Source organism: Equus quagga, chromosome 1 (genome assembly GCF_021613505.1).
Source record: "Equus quagga isolate Etosha38 chromosome 1, UCLA_HA_Equagga_1.0, whole genome shotgun sequence".
NCBI lineage: Eukaryota > Metazoa > Chordata > Mammalia > Perissodactyla > Equidae > Equus > Equus quagga.
The window spans coordinates 17,527,051-17,533,613 of record NC_060267.1 but is presented as its reverse complement, the minus strand read 5'-3'; the positions used below and the strand labels follow the sequence as shown (position 1 = coordinate 17,533,613).

Below are 6,563 nucleotides of genomic sequence, written 5' to 3'. Positions count from 1 at the left end.
ATATAATGTGCAAGAAGAAGAAAACCGTCAACTCAGAATTCTATATCCAGTGAAACTATGCTACGAAAATGCAGGTGAATCCACAATCTGATAAAGACCATCTATGAAAAACTCACTGCTTACACCACACTTGTGAAAAACTGAATGCTTTCCCCCTAACATTGGGAACAAGGGGAGAAAGTCTGTTCTCATCGCTTGTATTCAACATTGAACTAGACATTCTATCAAGGGCAATTATGCAAGAAAAAGAAACAAAAGGCATGCAGTCACAGATTAAATGACTTGTATATACAAAATCCTAAGGAATACACACACACAAACTATTAAATGAGTTTAGCAAGGTTGCAGAATACAAGATCAATATAAAAAATCTATTTTACTTCTATTTACTAGCAATGAACATTCCAAAAATGAAATTTAAAAACAAATGTTATTTAAAATAGCATCAAAATGAATAAAACACTTAATAAATTTAACCAAAGTGCAAACTTGTACACTGAAAACTACAAAATCATTGAAAGAAACTAAAGACCTAAATAAATGGAGTTATCCTCATGTTCATGGATTGTAAGATTGAATATTGTTAGGATGGCAATACTCCCAAATTGATCTACAGATTCAATGCCATTTCTATCAAAATCCCAGCCACTTATTTTGCAGAAATAGATAGGCTGATCCTAAAATTCATATGGAATTGCAGGGGACTGAGAATAGTCGAAACAATATTGAAAATGAAGAACGAAGTTGGAGTACTCACACTTCCAGTATTTCAAAACCTACTAGAAAGCTATAATAAGGACACTGTGGTACTGGCATAAGGATAGGCCTATCAATCAATGGAATAGAATTGAGAGTCCGGAAATAGGGGAAGCCTCTCAAACTGCGGCTAACCCAGCCAAGATAAATCAATAACAATATTAATATTGCATCTCAGTGGAGAATGGTGGAGATTAGTGCCACCCATAAGGGTGTCAGGATTCAGAGATGGCGGTCCTTGTTTAAGCTGTGTTTAATTCACCAGTCTGGTTGCTGCAGAAACTCATGGACCCTGGAGGATGGCAGTACACTATTGCAAGCTCTACCAAATAATAGCCCCAATTGTAACTATTGTACTGGATCTGATATCTTTGCTACATCAGATTAACATGGTCTCAGGTACATGGTATGTAGGCATTGATTTGACAAATGTGTCCTTTTCCATTCCAATCAAGAAAAAAAATCACAAGAAGAAAATTGTAACTACGTATAGTGATGGATGTTAACTAGGCTTACTGTGGTGATCATTTTGCAATATATACATATACCGAATCATTATGTTGTACATCAGAAACTAATATAATGTTATACGTCAATTATATCTCAATTTTTTTTAAAGTTTAAAAAAAAAGAAAATCAGAAGTAGTTCACATTCACACAGAAGGGACAAGAATATACGTTTATAGTTTTGCCCCAGAGTTATGTTACATGACATCACTCTGATCAGACAGACGGAACAAGAAGTGGTTAGTACACTGAAGGTCTTGGTAAGCCACACATAATCCAGGGGATGGGAAATAAACTCTGTGAAGATTCAGAAGTCTAGCGATCAGGGGCATGCTGACATGTCCCCTAAGACAGAAAAAGCAAATTACTGTATCTTGCATTCCCATTCTCAAAGAAAGAAGCACAATCCTTGGTAGGCTTCTTCAAGTTCTGGAGATAATGCATTACATGCCTAGTAATGCTACTGTGGACGATATACCAGGTGCAGCTTTGAGTAAGGTTTGGAGACATATGATCCGGCATATCCAATATATTGCAGAAAAGTAGCAGTGTGAAGTTTATAGCAAGACCCAGTGGGAGAATCACAATGCAAGCTATTGAAATTCTGGAGTAAGAACATGCCAGCTGTAGCAGAGAACTGTATGCCTTATGAAAAACAGCTGCTAGTGTGCTACTGGGCCATGGTGAAGATGGAGAACTTGACCAGGGGACACCAAGTGACTATGCATTTGGAACTGTCCATCATTGGCTGGATTCTGCCAGACACATCAAGTCATAAAGTCAGATGAGCCCAGCACCAATCCATCATAAGATGGAAATGTTACACCTGGGATCAAGCATAAGTGGGATCAGAGGACACACGCAATCTGCATGAGCAGGCAACCAAGAACCCCATGGTACCCACTACAGCTGCACCAGCATTCTTCACTTAGCTCATACCTATGGCCACAATGGAACATAGGGCGAGGTGTCGGAGGGTCCTGCTGAGGCAGGTGGAAAAAGCCCAAGTTTCATTTATGGGTGGTTTATGGGTGGGTATGGCTATTCTCAGAGGTGACTTTGAAAGGGAGTTGCAAGGGAAATCTTCCCAATGGGCAGATATTAAAGTGATCGCCCATTTTGTGTGGAAGAAGTGGCTCAAAGTGAGAATATGCACTCATGGGCAGTGGCAAATGGCTTGGCCAGTTGGTCAGTGTCTTGAAGGGAAAAAGACTGGAAGATTGGATACAACAATGTCTGGAGTAGAGGTATATGGATGGATATAGGGGAAGGAGGACAAAGTATGAAGATCTTTGCTTCACATGTCAATGCCCACTAAAAAGCATCCATCATGGGAGAGACACTGAACATCCAAATAGACAAAATGACTTGGCTGGTTGATGTCAGCCAGCTATTGACCAGCTCAAAACTGACACAATGAGCACATGAATAGAGTAGCCAGAGTGGCAGAGATGGAGGCTAAGCAAGGGCCCAATAGCATGGACTCCCACCTACCAAGGCTGATGTAGCTACTGCTATCTCTGAATCTTCAACTAAACATTGGCAGAGACCAACACTGAGCTCCCAATGTGGCATTATTTCTCCAGGAGACTAACTGGCCACTTGATAGTAAGTTGACAACATTAGGGTTCTTCCTCCTGGAAGGGCCAGTGATTTGTTGTCATGTGAACAGACTTACGTCCTCTGGGTAAGGATTTGACTCTCCTGCCCTCAAAGCCTCACTCAACCTCACTCCGCCTCACTCCCTCGGGACTTACAAAGGTGCGTGATACTTGCAGGCTGCTCTGACCAGGCAGGTTCCTCCAGTAAAGTGGATTTCAATTCCAAGCTGTCTTGCCACAACTCTGTAATCACAATCTTGAAGGTAAATAATTTGTTTGCTTATACAATCCAACGAACACAATAACCAGGACTTGTCCATTATAGTTTTACTAGTGGAACCAGCTAGAGGCCACTATAACATACAAGGCAGAAAATGATAGCTTAGACCTAAGATGGTAGTGGTGGGGTACAGAGAAGGGGAAGAGGTCACAAGGAAATTATTTCTCCTGTATGCTGGTGTATTACTTAGGCTTCTAGAAATGACAGCAATCAAAATAAGCTAGTTTAAATGGAAAAGTGCTATTCATTACAAGGACACAGGGTGATTCATGGGACCTAAGGGCTGTGGCAGGTAGCTGTGTCTCAGGCAGCTTTGGGAACCCGGGCCTAGAAAGCCCCTGGGTTGCTCTCTCAACTCATGTGCATTATCTGCAGATGGAAGAGACTCATTACAAAGCTCCTAAGCTTTAGGTCCATTTACCTAGAGAAAGACTAATTTTTGTCCAAAGACAAATCTCCACAGGGGAGACTCTGATGGCCCAGCGTGGATCAAGTGCCCATTGTTGCTAAGATATGGATGACTGTGAGAAGTTCCCATAAAAAGGAGAGGTGGATGGACAGCCCTGCACTTGTCCACTACTCCAAGGGCCTCACAGACTAGTTCTATGCATTCATCTCTGGCATAGCTAACATGAGGCAACAAACAATTTCAGAGCTAAGTTATTTGGGAGAACTCTGTTTCAGGAGTGTTAGCTGAAACTGTTGGGTTGCAGTTCACACAACCCCTGCAGGCATTTAGGACCTATCCCTGGTTAAGTTTTCCTGTGTGTTTAGACTTGAGTATTAAAAAAGGACAAAACAAACAAAAAGAAACAAAAACAAGCCTACATTTTAGACCACAAAACCTACATCTATTAGCTTTAAATAATTTCTGCCTTTCGAGAAATGGGCTGGTCCAGACCCTGTTTCACGGTTCTCAAGTCCTTCACTCCAGCTCAGTCCTTCTGTTAACCCAGGAGGCTTCTCAGGAAATGTGGCCACTTAATGGTTTTTAGCGCAAATTCCAGTAGCTACATTACAGTATCTTCCAAATTAATATCCAACATTTACTTAGCGCTTACTCTGCCAGGCATGGCTCTAACTTTACCCGTATTAAACTCATTCAATCTACAAAACTCTATGGGATAGGTAGTATCATTAAGCACATTTCATTATAACGTCTCTCTCACATAGCGAGAAAATGGTGCACCAGAAGAGCCAAAGAGGTGCCATCCCTGGCTTGACCAGTTTGTTTTAAAACAATTACATTTGGCTGTTGAAAGATAGGTTTGTTTCACTTTATTCCCTCACTTCTAAAGTCAAGACCCGTCCATTTGGTTTATAGGACTCTTACTATTTAGATAGAACTGTGTACATCATAACCAAGATGTTTTCTTCTTTACCTACAGTTACTCCTCAGGTTCAGAACAGTGGTAAGTACAGCTCGTGACACCTCCGTGAGAAACAAACAAGGACGGTGGCAATACTGTGGCTGGCAGTGTAGCACAGCATAATATTCGACTTAGACTTGAAATGCTTCACAGGTGTTTGAGGAGCTTAACAGGGAGCAGCCCATTCACAGTTTGAAGCTTTCAGTAAAATTGTTTCTTTTGAAGGTAACACTTTTCAGTCCCCCCAATCCTTCTTTTACTGAAGAAACAACCAAATGCAAAAGAACAATAAATTTACAACTTGCTTCCAGCCATTAACATTCTAAATTCTAGAATGACTGACGCTGGACCTTGTTAATCAAGAAAAGCTGATATCCAAGAACCTCTTCTCCACTCCTTACCTTTATAGGGCACTTTGCTTTCCTATGATATTTACCAGTTTGATTCTTTAAATAATGCTGGGACACGGGCTGAGTATTATCCTTTCCCAGATTTTGATAATGAGAAGACAAGCTTAGAGAGGTTGGGGTAATTTGCCTGATGAAAAATCTAAAACAGGGGCAGTCACTTGTTTTAACTTGAGTCTACAATGTTTGCTGAGTAAATGACAATGGCTAAACCTTAGTGAGCTCTTAAGAGTAACTCAGAGTTAACTCTTGAGCTTTAAATCACATTATCTGGCCCTAAAGGTGAAAACTTTCAGGAAGGGCTCTATCCACTAAACCAGTTTCCTACATTGGAGATCTCAAACTGGTGAACTATCAGAAAAATTCCGGGAACTTTTTATTTTGTCAAGAGCATATTAACAGGTTTATCATTTATCATCTGTTTATTATCACTATAAAGCCATAAGACAACATTTTGCAAGGAAATGGAAAATTTCATCCTAATGAGAAAATTCGTACTAATGCATAATCCCTTCTCCAGAAAGGCAGGCACACATTGAAAAATATTTGTGAGTTTCGGCAATGTACTAAAATGACAGAGTAACATTTTACTTTACGACACTCCATTGTCTGTAGCTTTTTCTAAATCGTTTAACAGTTGGGGTAAATCTGTATTCGGCGTGACACACGGAGTGGTGCTCAAAACACCGGACCGGCACCTTGTGTTTTCCTGAATAAGTCTTTGTAGAAAATCCTTTCCCATGGGATAAGGGATACAACTCTTAACGCAACTGCACGGGATTAGAAAGAGTCTGGGTGAACCAACAGAAGCTGAGGACAAGCCTCCGTCCTTCAAGTCACTCCTTTAACACGCAGCGGACAGGTGAGACGGGGGTCAAGGCCAGGGACGACAGCGCTGGGCCTGACCACCCAGAGCGAGTGGGAGCTGAGAGGAGAGGCGTCACTAACGGAGGGAAACGGCCCCAATTCGAGCGGCCTCGCGACCCCCCGAGCTGGTGACGGCCTCCGAAGACGTGTGGGAGGCGCCGGGGCAGAGCTCCCGAAAAGAAAAGGAACCGCAGGCCACTTTCACCTCCAACTCTCGCCACAGCAACACCTTCAGCAGACAGCCCTCAGTTCCGCAGAAGCCGGCGCAAGATGGCGGCGCGTCACGTGCGCAACGCGGTGACGTCGGACGGCGGCCCGCACGGAGGGACCGCCTCCACCTCAGCCCCCATGCTACTGACTCAGTTTTGCCCCCCTTCCCTCCCCCGCCCCCGGCCTGGTGTAGATCATGCCGCTAGTGGCGGCCCTGACTGCCGAGGAAACGGCAGCCTAGGACAGTTGGCTGTTGAGTGACACAGATTCTCCCCGCCCCGCCTGACCCCTGAGAAAGAGGCACGTCCCCCGCCGCGTGTGGGGGTGGGGAAGTGGGTAGTGAATTCGGATCCACCTGGGAGGGGGGAGTGGAAGTTCCCGCCCCGGACAGCGGCTAGGCGGCAGCCACAGGTAAGCGGGAGGCGGGGGTGGGGACGTGCCCCCGTATCCCCTGACAGGGGGCGGGCGCGGGGGCGCGGCGCCGGCGGGGACGCCGAGCCGGGTCGCGCGCCGGGTGGGGGTCGCGCGCGGGCGGGGAGGGGGGGGGGGGAGGGGCACCCAACTG

General features: G+C 44.2%; 1 protein-coding gene across 2 annotated transcripts in view; it reads left to right on the top strand.

Moving 5' to 3' along the window:
* Positions 1-6,152: 6,152 nt before the first annotated feature.
* The window catches only part of ATF1 (activating transcription factor 1), a 46,382-nt gene continuing 45,971 nt past the window's right edge, over positions 6,153-6,563 (top strand). The window contains exon 1 of one of the 2 annotated variants that reach the window (XM_046663526.1): positions 6,153-6,409. The gene's annotated coding sequence lies outside the window, so the exon portion shown is untranslated. The remainder of the gene's footprint in view (positions 6,410-6,563) is intronic. The other variant, XM_046663536.1, reaches the window with a different exon arrangement.